Below are 12,841 nucleotides of genomic sequence, written 5' to 3' on the forward strand. Positions count from 1 at the left end.
GCACAGACTTTCATTAGAGGATCCAAAAATAATATCATCGACATATATTTGAACAAGCAGAAAACTTTTGCTTTCTTTTTTAATAAAAAGAGTAGTGTCCACTTTACCTTTAACAAATCCATTTTGAATTAAAAACTTACTTAATCTGTCGTACCAAGCTCGAGGTGCTTGCTTTAAGCCATATAAGGCCTTTTTGAGTCTGAATACTGAGTCTGGTTTCTTTGGGTCTTCAAACCCTTGCTACCGGTGCATAAGTCTCGTCATAGTCGATCCCTTCTTCTTGTGTGTATCCTTTGGCCACGAGTCTTGCTTTGTTTCTTACAACTTTACCTTTCTCGTCCATCTTGTTTCGAAAACCCATTTAGCTCCAATAAGCGATTTACCTTTCGGTTTTGGAGTTAATTCCCAGACATCATTAATTTTGAATTGTCTGAGTTCTTCTTGCATAGCTTCAATCCAGCTTTCATCAGATAAAGCTTCTTCTATGCTCTTGGGTTCTATTTCAGAAATAAGAGCCACGGCACTAGACTCTTCTCGCCTTTTGGATCTTGTGCGAATTCCTTCATTGATGTCGCCAATAATAAGATCTTTAGGATGACTGAACTTATGTTTCCAGATTCTGATTAATTGATGATCACTTCCTTCACTTGAATCTTCAATGTTACTTGTTGCTGATCCTTCAAAATCTGAGTTGCTTCTTGAGATTTAGACTTTGTTAAGTCTGGAGCAGATTCAGTTTCTTCTAGATGAGTCTGAATGGATTCATTTTGAATGGAATCTTGGAATTTGACATTCATTGATTCTTCCACAGTTTGAGTCTTCTTGTTGTAGACTCTGTACGCTTTACTTGTGGTTGAATATCCAAGGAAGATGCCTTCATCTGACTTTTCTTCAAACTTACCAACTCGATCATTTGCATTTTTCAATATGAAACATTTGCATCCAAAAACATGAAAATATGAAACAATTGGCTTCTTTTCTTTAAATAGTTCATAGGGGTTTTTTTCTAGAATAGGCCTTAGAAAGACTCTATTGATAATATAACATGATGTTGAAACTGCTTCAGCCCAAAATCGTAAAGAGATATTGCTTTCAATTAAAAGAGTTCTAACCATTTCTTGAAGAGATCTATTCTTCCTTTCTACGACTCCGTTTTGCTCTGGAGTATATGGAGAGGAGAACAAATGTTGAAAACCAGATTCATCACAAAATTTTGCAAAGTCTTGATTTTCAAATTCACCTCCATGATCTGTTTTTATATTTGAAATTACATACCCTTTTTCATTTTGAACCTTCTTAGCAAATTTTTCAAAGTAAGAGAAAGTTTCAGACTTACTTGCCAAGAAATATACCTAAGTAAATCGTGAGTAGTCATCCACAATTACTAGGCAATATTTCTTATCTCCAATGCTCTGCGTTCTGGTTGGTCCGAAGAGATCCATATGCAAGAGCTGCAGTAGACGGTTAGTGGAAACTTGATTTATTGGTTTAAAGGAATTTCTTACCTGTTTTCCTAATATACATGGTGTACATAGATCGGACTTTTGATATGATAAATTGGGTAGACCACGAACAAGCTTCTTTACTGAGATTTTGGCTATCTGCTTCATGTTGATATGCCCAAGTTTTTTGTGCCATAAATTTGCTTCGTCTTGGATTGAGATTAGACATTGCGAGTCATCTGGTTTCACGTTCAAGAGGTAGATATTCCCATGTCTTCGACCCATGAATGACCGAGTAGAGTCTTTTCTTGGTTCTGAACAAATACCCTCTTGAAAGTTGATTCTAAAACCGGCATCACAAAGCGGCGATACCGAGCGGATTGTAATTAAGCCCTTCAACTAAAGAAACATTGCTTATTGTGAGGTTCCCAATCTTTACAGTTCCAAATCCCACTATTTTTCCTTTGCCGTTTCCTCCAAATGAGACTTTTCCACCATTCACTTGAACGAGCTTTATGAAGTAATTTGAATCTCTGTCATGTGCTGGAGCATCCACTATCCAGATACCATTTCACTTTTTCTTGATAGTGACTGCATTCAAAAAGAAACTCAAGCTTTCTTTGGTACCCATATTTTCTTGGGTCCTTTTGAGTTAGTCGATATACGGTTTTGCCCGGACTTTATTGACAGGTCTCCAAACCATAGGACATTCTTTCTCAAAATGATCTCGCACTATTGCATTTTGAACATCTAAGAGCATTGCGACCTCCGGTTTTACAAAGTTCATTTCAAAATGATTTTTGTAAGCGTTTCTTGTAGGTCTTTGCTTGATTCTTTCTTTTACTTTAGGAAAATCGATTAAAGGAATAGTTTCAGCAGTCATTCCCAATCCAGATTTATTGAAATAAGGTCTTTGAAGAAAGTATTTTCTCCATTTTTTCAGAACCTAAATAAAATCTTTTGAAAATATTTGAAATATCATTTTTCAAGAATGCATTTTCTTTTAAAAGATTATTTTCACTTTCTTTGAGAGAAGAAACATTCTGGTCTAAGCATTTCACTTTTTTTCAAGACATTCTCTTGTTGTTTCAAAGCAGAATTTTCCTTTTGAGTTCTGAAATTCTTTTAACGAAGTCTTAAGACTAAAACATAATTCATCAATGTATTTTGAAACTTTAATAGGGATTTTGAAGTTACTTACCTCGAATTCACTTTCTGAATCGAATCAATCTCGGAGTTTGATTCGAATCTGATTGTGCCATTAGACATATGTTGGCATAATCATCATCACTATCTTCGCACTCGTATCACTCAGGTTTTAGCTTTGAGAGCTTTTCGATATCTTTCAGTTTTTCCTTTCTTCTTCCTTAGAAGAGGACAGTTGGGTCGATGTGTCCCTTTTTCTTACATTCAAAGCAGACTACATCTTTGTTTGATTCTTCATCTTCAAGAGACTTGGTCTCGTTGCTTTTGAAAACTTTGTTTCTTTGCATTGAATCTTCTTCCTTTTCGTTAAGCTTTCTGAATCTTCTTATCATAAGAGCAAGTTCTTCATCATCCATGTCGTCTTGAACTGTTACATCGGAATCATCATTAGATTTTAATGCAATAGATTTCTTACCTTTAGGGTCTTCGTCTTCATTGATTCGTTCCACTTCATAGGATTGAAGAGTCCCAACCAACTCATCGACATACAATGGCATGATTCTTTGGGTCTCCCTGATTGAGGTCTTTATGTGATTCCAATCCTTGGAGAGTCCACGCAGTAACTTGTTTACTTTCATGGGATCGAAATTGGTTGACCTTGATTTTCAAGACCATTCACGATATCGCAAAACGACTAAACATGTCGGTGATAGATTCTCCTGGTTTCATTCGAAGGCTTCGTATTGACCGAGAAGAATGTTGATTCTTGTCTCTTTCACTCGATCGGTTCCTTCATATGTGATGTGTAATCTATCCCAGACTTCTTTGGCTGTATCACAAGAAGATATTCTGTTATATTCAGTAGGTGATAAAGCACAATATAAAGAATAAATTGCTTTTGCATCAAGAGCTTGTCTCTTGATCATTTCTTCCTGAGTCATTTCGCTAGACTCAACAGAGTCTTTTCCTCTTTCTGAGACAGGAGCAGATTTAGGAGTGATTCCTTTTTCTACAACGTCCCATTCCAGAGGATCCTTTGACCTTAAGAACGCCTTCATCTTGTTTTTCCATATGTTGTAGTCCTTTCCATCAAAGTAAGGAGGTCTCGTGTTGCTTTGCCCTTCTACCAGCCCTGGAGCCAACATACAAGCCATGGATCTTTAACTTTGAAGTAAAACACTTCAAACAATGTGAGTACACGAGCTCTGATACCAATTGTGATAGTTAGTATAATCACCTAGAGGGGGTGAATAGGTGCACAAACAATTTATCGAGATACGGAAGCGATTCTTTAGAAATGATAGAAAGAAAGTTTACTATGATTAGCGAAAATGAAGTACGATCAAAGTAAAGAGAGTAAGGAAGAGAAAATTGAACACAGGGTTTATAGTGGTTCGGCTTATTCCAAGCCTATGTCCACTCTTCCGCACCGACAGCCCACCGACTGGATTTCACTATGATCAAAGAGAAGTTACAGCACAGCTTTGCCTTGATTCCACAGTGTAGATGTTCTATCACACCTCCTCAAGGTTTCTCACAAATATAGACTCTCTTTTGTATACAAGTATTCGCTCAAAGGAATTGTCTAAACAAGAAAAAGCTTCAGACTTTGGAATTCTTCTATCGCGCACACCTCAACAACTAAGACCGTCTTCCTTATATACTCCTTTATGCCATCATACCCGTTGGCACTTACCAAAGGAATTCCTCCAATCTACTCGTTGGACGGAATCAATTAGGAAGATCGTTCAAGCTATCAAAGGAATGTGTCGATAGCCCATCAATCCTGTTCGCCCATACAATCAGGATCTCGGTTTCCATAAGTAGAACCTTCCAATAATATTTAGGCAATCACCGGATCTTCAATCATCGAGTCAATCTCGATCAATCAAAGGATTCCATTACGTCTTTTCCAACCACGAGATCTTCTCCAGTTGATAAGGATAAATCCTTGACGAAACATCCAGTTCTGGATAGCCTTTCTTCAACGGATTAGAGACTGTCAATGAGGATAGACTTTGAGTCTGGAGTCTGGCTGTCCGGAGGTCTTCAGACTTTAAATAGCAGAGTACGCAAGCCTTCGACTAGATCGATGGAAACGTTTTGTCAGCTTCAAAATACTTCAAGAAGATTTCTCCAACAAATAGTCATAATTTATGAAGGAGGAAAATATTTTTGTGAGAAGTCCTCACGGCATCCAAAAAGGCACCTTATGGCATCCTCCTCTAGTTTTCGTTCTCTTCTATCTTATTTGTCTTCTTAATCTTCAATTTTCCAAAATCGAAAGAAACAATTTCTCCGCTCGCCACTCGACACTCGCCTCGCTCGCTTTGGGTCACTCGTGCTACTCGCCGCTCGATGCTCGCTTGGCTTGTTGCTCCTCGCTTGATATTCAATGCTCATTCTATTCGACGTTTACCCCACTTGACCATCATCGCTTGCCTTTCTTAGCTGACCTCGCTCATCATCGAACTCATTGGGTCGGTACAATCCCCGGTTGCCCTTTCAAGGAGTACAAAAAATGAAATAAAAAATTATTGATTGGTCCTGGGTTGACCTTGAAACCGGACCGAACCCATTGGGTTAGTCTGGTTCTCAATCGTTTTTTTAAGGAGTACAAAAAATGAAATAAAAAATTATCGGTTGGTCCCGGATTGACCCTAGAATCAAACTGAACCCATTGGGTCGGTCCGGTCCTCGGTCCTAAGCTTAATAAGGTCGGTCCTTGGTCCCAAAAATTGAGGACCAGCACTGTGCGGGTTGGTCCTAGGATTAGCGGGTGAACTGACCCAACCCGGACCATGCTCACCTCTAGTTGATGGCAAGAAAATCATGCTAGCTAGAGGCCGAAGTGCGTAAATATAAATACAATATGTAAAGACCAGGTCATTTTAATATTTTTTATTTGCCAAAAATTAGTTCAATATGTTATTGATCATGTAATATTACTCTAAATATAAATACAATACATAAAGACCCAGGTCATTTTAATATTTTTTTATTTGCCAAAAATTAGTTCAATATGTTATTGATCATGTAATATTACTGAAAATATAAATACAATATGTAAAGACCCGGGTCGTTTTAATATTTTTTATTTGCCAAAAATTAGTTCAATATGTTATTGATCATGTAATATTACTCTAAATATGATTTCAATATTATTTGTTTGTCAAATATGATTACTCTAAAATGTAAGTCAACAATGAAATAGACAGTCCTGTGATGATGGATTTTTTCATTGATCTTCTAATATAATTATTTGTCAAATATGTGTGACGCCCTGAACCTCGAGCACGCGCACATCTCTCGGTGGTTGATAAAATTGCGATGTTCCCAGGATACGTCGCTGACCAAATCGATTATATGCATGCAAAAGTGAATTAAAACAAACCCCAGACAACACAAACATGTGATAGAAAAGCAGGATAGTCAAATCAAACCAAACACACTTTTATAAACAAACTGAGTTTATGCACAGAGGCCAAAAAGACAAAAGAGCGGCCAGGCTAACCCTACCCCGAACCCTGTCTACTTGGGCTAATTATTATTAGATGAAGCCTCAATTAAGGCCAACGCATATATCGTTGTTGTTTTGAAATAGTTAAATATGGAGTGCTCGTCACGTATGTCTAGCATTCGTCTTAACTACGCAACCTCTATCCTTTTTTTAACGCCACACGCTTTAATGGGTCATGCGATCCATAATTTTGTATCGGCAAAATCTTTACTTTAAATTTTCACTTTACAACATGCAGCTGTCGATGTAGATTCTACATCATCTAAGCCTACCAATTCGTGTTAGTCTTTGTAATTCACGTCTATTTCTATTAGCATAAGACATCATAAGTCTTTCTCTATGTAATTCATAAATTTTATTGTCAATTCGTGTTACCATTAAATCATTGGAGTACAGAAAATGATGATGCTATTGAGAAAAGACTTGTACTGTGAATTATTACTAGCTGACAAACTATTCGTGGGAAGGTAGTTATAATGGCGGGGGACCAAGAAGCTAATGAGTCTCGTTCTCTTTGTCTCTTATCTTTTTATGTCAGCATTTCGTATAGAGGTTATCTTGTTAGCAGTAATGTCCCTTTTAACGCATTGTGCTCAGAAGACCGGCATTATCTCCGCAAGAGTTTGAATAGTCTACACTGAACACATCCACAGACTAGGACCCGCAAACCTTCACGTACAAATGGAACATTAATCGACTTTGGACTCATCCGCTTGGATTCTTCATAGACGGTTGACGACCGAGTCAAGGCACGGGGTTGATCTTGGGTTCTGCAAATGAAATCTAGAATGAGCCGCTCGCTCAATTTCAAGGTTCTTGGAGTTGATGGCAAGAAAATCATGCGAGCATTGGGACTTAAAAGACATGAATCTAGATTGACAAAGAAACAAAAAATGCTGGAGGCCGAAGTGCGTAAATATAAATACAATATGTAAAGACCCGGGTCGTTTTCATACTTTTTATTTGCCAAAAATTAGTTCAATATGTTATTGATCATGTAATATTACTCTAAATAATACAATATGTAAAGACCCGGGTCATTTTAAATTTTTTTATTTGCCAAAAATTAGTTCAATATGTTATTGATCATGCAAAGACTCGGGTCGTTTAATATTTTTTATTTGCCAAAAATTAGTTCAATATAGCATTCATCTTAACTACGCAGCCTCTATCCTTTTTTTAACGCCACATGCTTTAGTGGGTTATGCGATCCATTATTTTGTATCGGCAAAATCTTTACTTTAAATTTTCACTTTATGACATGCAGTTGTCAATGTAGATTCTACATCATCTAAGCCTACCAATTCGTGTTAATCTTTGTAATTCACGTCTATTTCTATTAGCATAAGACATCATAAGTCTTTCTCTATGTAATTCATAAATTATCTCTCGTCTCGTTTTATTGTCAATTCGCGTTACCATTACATCGTTGGAGTATAGAAAATGATGATGCTATTGAGAAAAGACTTGTGCTGTGACTTATTACTAGCTGACAAATTATGCGTGGGAAGGAAGTTATCATGGCGGGGACCGAGAAGTTAATGAGTCTTGCTCTCTTGTCTCTTATCTTTTCATGTCAACATTTCATATAGAGGTTATCTTGTTAGCAATAGTGTCCCTTTTAACGCATTTTGCTCAGAAGACCGGCATTATCTCTGCAAGAGTTTGAATAGTCTACACTGAATACATCCACGGACTAGGACCCGCAAACCTTTACGTACAAATGGAACATTAATCGACTTTGGACTCATCCGCTTTGGTTCTTCATAGACGGTCGACGACCGAGTCAAGGCACAGGGTTGATCTTGGGCTTTGCAAATGAAATCTGGAATGAGCCGCTCGCTCAATTCGAGGTTCTTGGAGTTGATGGTAGGGGTGAGCATCGGTTTAGGGTCAACTCTAGACCGATCCGGGACTGGCCCAACCCTACCGATCCTGGTCTGATTCCCAGAGAGACTAGATAGGTCTTTGGTCCTGGAATTTCTAGACCAACACTGTGCGAGTCGGTCCTCGATCCTGGGAGTTTCAGGTTGGTCCAACCCGGACCAACCCTCACTATATAAATATATATATATATATATATATATATATATATATGTAATTTTTATATAAAGAAAACCTTAAAATAAATTGTGTCAACAACATTAAACAGCTCTTTAGTGAAGAGTTCAAGTAATTTTACATTGTTCTTTAATAACTTAGGTTTTTAATGTCTTTTACAACGTCAATAGTCATAATTTACGAAGGAGAAAAATATTTTTGTGAGGAGTCCTCACGGCATCCAAAAAAGGCACATTATGGCATCCTCCTCTAGTATTCGTTCTCTTCTATCTTAATTTTCCTCTTAGTCTTCAATTTTCCAAAATCGAAAGAAACAATTTCTCCGCTCGCCACTCGACACTTGCCTCGCTCGCTTTGGGTCACTCGTGCTGCTCACCGCTCGATGCTCGCTTGGCTTGTTGCTCCTCGCTTGACATTCGATGCTCATTCTGTTCGACGCTCACCCCACTTGACCCTCATCGCTTGCATTTCTTAGCTGACCTCGCTCATCATCAAACCCATTGGATCAAGACGATCCCCTGGTTGCCTTTTAAGAAGTACAAAAAATGAAATAAAAATTATTGGTTGGTCTTGAGTTATTTTAAAAGCGGGACCGAACCGGTGGGTCGGTCCAGGTTCTCAATCGCTTTTAAGGAGTACAAAAAATGAAATAAAAAATTATCGGTTGGTCCCGGGTTGTGCGAACAGGACCAACCCATGGGTCGGTTTGGTCCGATCCTCGGTCCCAAGCTCAATAAGGTCGGTCCTTGGTCCCAAAAATTGAAGACCAGCATTAAACGGGTTGGTCCTAGGATTAAGAGGTGGACCGACCCAATCTGGACCATGCTCACCTTTAATAGAAAATGATGATGCCATTGAGAAAAGACTTGTGCTGTCAATTATTACTAGCTGACAAACTATTCATGGGAAGGATGTTATCATGGCAGGGACCAGAAGCTAACGAGTCTCGTTCTCTTGTTTCTTATCTTTTCATGTCAGCATTTCGTATGGAGTTCGTCATGTTAGCAATAGTATCCCTTTTAACGCATTTAGCTCAAAAGACTGGCATTATTTCCGCAGTAGTTTGAATAGTCTACACTGAACACATCCAAGACTAGGACCTGCAAACCTTCATGTACAAATGGAACATTAATCGACTTTGGACTCATCCGCTTGGATTCTTTGCAGACGATTGACGACAGAGTCAAGGCACGGGGTTGATCTTGGGTTCTGCAAATGAAATCTAGAATGAGCCGCTCGCTCAATTTCAAGGTTCTTGGAGTTGATGGGAAGAAAATCATGCGAGCAATGGGACTTAAAAGACATGAATCTAGATTGACCAAGAAACAAAAAAATGCTGGAGGCCGAAGTGCATAAATATAAATACATTATGTAAAGACCCGGGTCGTTTTAATATTTTTTATTTTTCCTTTCAAGGGTTTGAACTATAGCTTCAATTAGTTCACACTATGCACGTTACCCATTTCATGTATTCCTTAAACGAGGAGCATGACTCCTAATTGAAGTTCATTGGAGCGATGAGCAAGCGTCTTTTTCTAAAGGGAAAAGTACCTAAAAATCATCAATCTATTATATTAATATCAATTTAGTCATAAACTTTGTAATTATGCTAATTTAATACTAAATCTTTTAGAATTTGTCAATTGAGTTCTAGAAGCCAATTTTGGCTAGAAATCATTAACGTAGACCATGACCGTTTTACTTGGCACAATCAGTACCGACGTAAATGATTTTTGCAAATTTATTTTGAACATTTAATATTTAATTATATTTAATTATATTTTCTTTTTCTTTTCTTTTCATTTTGGCTAATGAGGGTCAATGGGGATGGGGTGAGGGCATGGCTCTAGCCAAATCTAGGCATGGGTCCTTGGCTAGTGACTAGTGGGGCCACGAGCAATGGACCTTTGTAGCCTCGCCGACTCTAGTTGAGGTTGCCCTTACCCAGATCTTGCAATGGCCTGGCAGAGGCAGCCCTTGACTAAATTTGGTGAGGGCTGCGAATCTCTCTACAAAAAATAAAAAGAAAGAAAAGATAATAATAATAATAATAATAATAATAATAATAATAATAATAATAATAATAATAATAATAATAATAATAATAATAATAATAATAATAAATAAATAAATAAATAAATAAATAAATAACAAAGAAAAAAAAAATTAAAAAATTATTAAAAATATTCGTATGGCGATTTTCGACCAAAATTGATCAGATGAAAACGTGAAAATGTTTAGAACTAAATTGGTCAAATCAAAAAGTTTGAGATCAAATTGGCACTAATGTAATAAATCTAGGACTTTTTAGGTACTTTTCCCCAAAACTCTTGTATATTTTGCATGGACAAATCCCATCACCTGCCAAAAAATGAAAAACGAGAAATATTACGAGCACCCTAAACAAGATCAACATCTACCGCCACATTAGGGTTTTCAATAAATGAAGAAATTTAGATATGTTAACGTATTGAGCGATGAATTTTTAAATTAACATCTTTCGTATGAATTGATCCGGATGATTAAGGTCGAACCGCGGTCGATAACTTTCTCTTCATCACTCCGTACAGCAAAGGAAAAGTAAAAAGTTGCTTGGAAAGGAAACCCCAAAAGATGGAAAAGATGGTGAATGATTTTCTTCTCATCAAGCATGGTGAGAAGATGGCCACATAGGATTAAAAATTTCATCAATGACCCATTTTGATGGGTCTAACCACACCTACTCTCCGAGCACATGGACAAATGCCCACCATCCATCGCTTTGTGATATTTCTTGCCCAATTTTTACTCTTACAATAATTCAAAGAGAAGAACTTGAAAGTCATGACCCATTTTGACGGGTCTAGCCATACCTAATCTCCGAGCACATGAACAAATGCCCACCGTCCATCGCTTTGAGATATTTCTTGCCCGATTCTTACTCTTACAATAATTCAAAGAGAAGAACTTGAAAGTCGTATGTGGTGTAACCCTTTTATGGTCCACAAGTTTTGATTGACAAGTGGAGCTTTGATAAGACTTAACTCATGTAATTTCCCAAGAAAATTCAGCTGAATGACACTATAACCCTCAATTTTTTCCAAGCGAATTCCCACCACATGGCAGTCCTCGCCGCGTATGGTTTAATCGTTGAGCGTTAAAAGACAGAACTCTTATCGTTTCAAAACAAAAACCAATGCGTGCTAAGCAAGCCACATGTTCTGTATAGGAAAATGCTTGCATGACTGTCGTTGTTTCCCAGGGAGAGTAACGGCCCTTTATGAACGACAATATCCTCTCTAATAAACCGGCTGACTAGCTCATCCGGTCACCAGATTGTTTCCAATTGACAGGCATATTCTCAGATTTTAAAAAAAGAGAGGCATATTCTAAACAAGCATATTGGAAACTCTATTTAATTGACACGTACTACATCATGTGTTAACTATGATAATAGTCATAAAAAAATATTTATTAGATTTGGATATGTTTAATTATTTAAGCTTTTAGGTGTTAATTTAATTGAATTCAGTGAAGATTGAATCGAATCTACATCTATTTTATTTTTCAATAATCTTTTATAAATATATATTATTTGTGTAAAGGTCAATAAATTTTCAAATATGAAAAGACACTTGATAATGTTGTTTGTGAGACTAATGAATAGATTGCTTTTTTTTTTTTTTTTTTTTCTGGTACCCAAAGAACCTCCGTGCGCTCTTGCGGCAGAAAGTAAACCCTAAAGGAGCGGTAGAGTCACCATCACCGCGCTGTCCTGGGTAAGTCGTGGGTTCCTTTTCGCAAGGCAGACGACGCAATGATTACTAATGAATAGATTGTTGTGCATTAGATTTTCAAATAAAGAAAAGATATTGGCGACAATAATGTATTAGAGGACAAACTCCTACCGCCAGTAGGATATTACTAGCTATTCAGTTGAATTATTCGTCTCCCCTTGACCGCTAGCATCATTTCATCAATCAAATTGCCTTCAGTATGAATTCCATCCTTTCGAAAGAGAACGTAAAGAAGAGGGGGCACACCTTTTTACTTAAAAGAATATGTATTGTCAAATTCCACCTAAAATCAATATGGAGTATCAGTTATTTTATTATTCTCATGAAGCTTACTTGTATTTCAATTTCTAAACCAATAAAAAGATGTTCCCCAATTTACAAGCGGCAATTCGATATAGAGTATCAATTATGCCAACTGGACCTTTCTGCAAATAAGTATGATCTTTTTTAGAGGAAATTTGAATGGTTTTTCCCTTTTTAGCTGACAAGTCGTTCGTCCATTAGTAATGTGTAGTTTCTCGACGGTTTTACAACTTTAATCTTTGAAAGAAATTATGGATGAGAAAAATATTTAAATTTTTCATATAAATTAACGTAGATGCAAAAATCCGAACCAACCCGCCCCCCCAAAAAAAAAAAAAACAAAGGGTAGACACTAAAAAGGGTATGTCTCCCTTAAAAGATGATACAGATACGAATAGAGAAAATTCCATTTTATCGATACATGGGTGGCACCCCAAGTAGACTCCACCGTGATAAGCCTGATAAGAACAAAGAGGGAAGAAAACGATTCAATAGCATAATCACATTAACCTTACTCCGTACTTAACTAATGAAATATGTTGCAATATGCCCATATGCAAGAACAATAGAAGACGTGGGTGTCTTCGTCCAGC

The sequence above is a fragment of the Eucalyptus grandis genome, chromosome 2 (assembly GCF_016545825.1).
Source record: "Eucalyptus grandis isolate ANBG69807.140 chromosome 2, ASM1654582v1, whole genome shotgun sequence".
Taxonomy (NCBI): domain Eukaryota; kingdom Viridiplantae; phylum Streptophyta; class Magnoliopsida; order Myrtales; family Myrtaceae; genus Eucalyptus; species Eucalyptus grandis.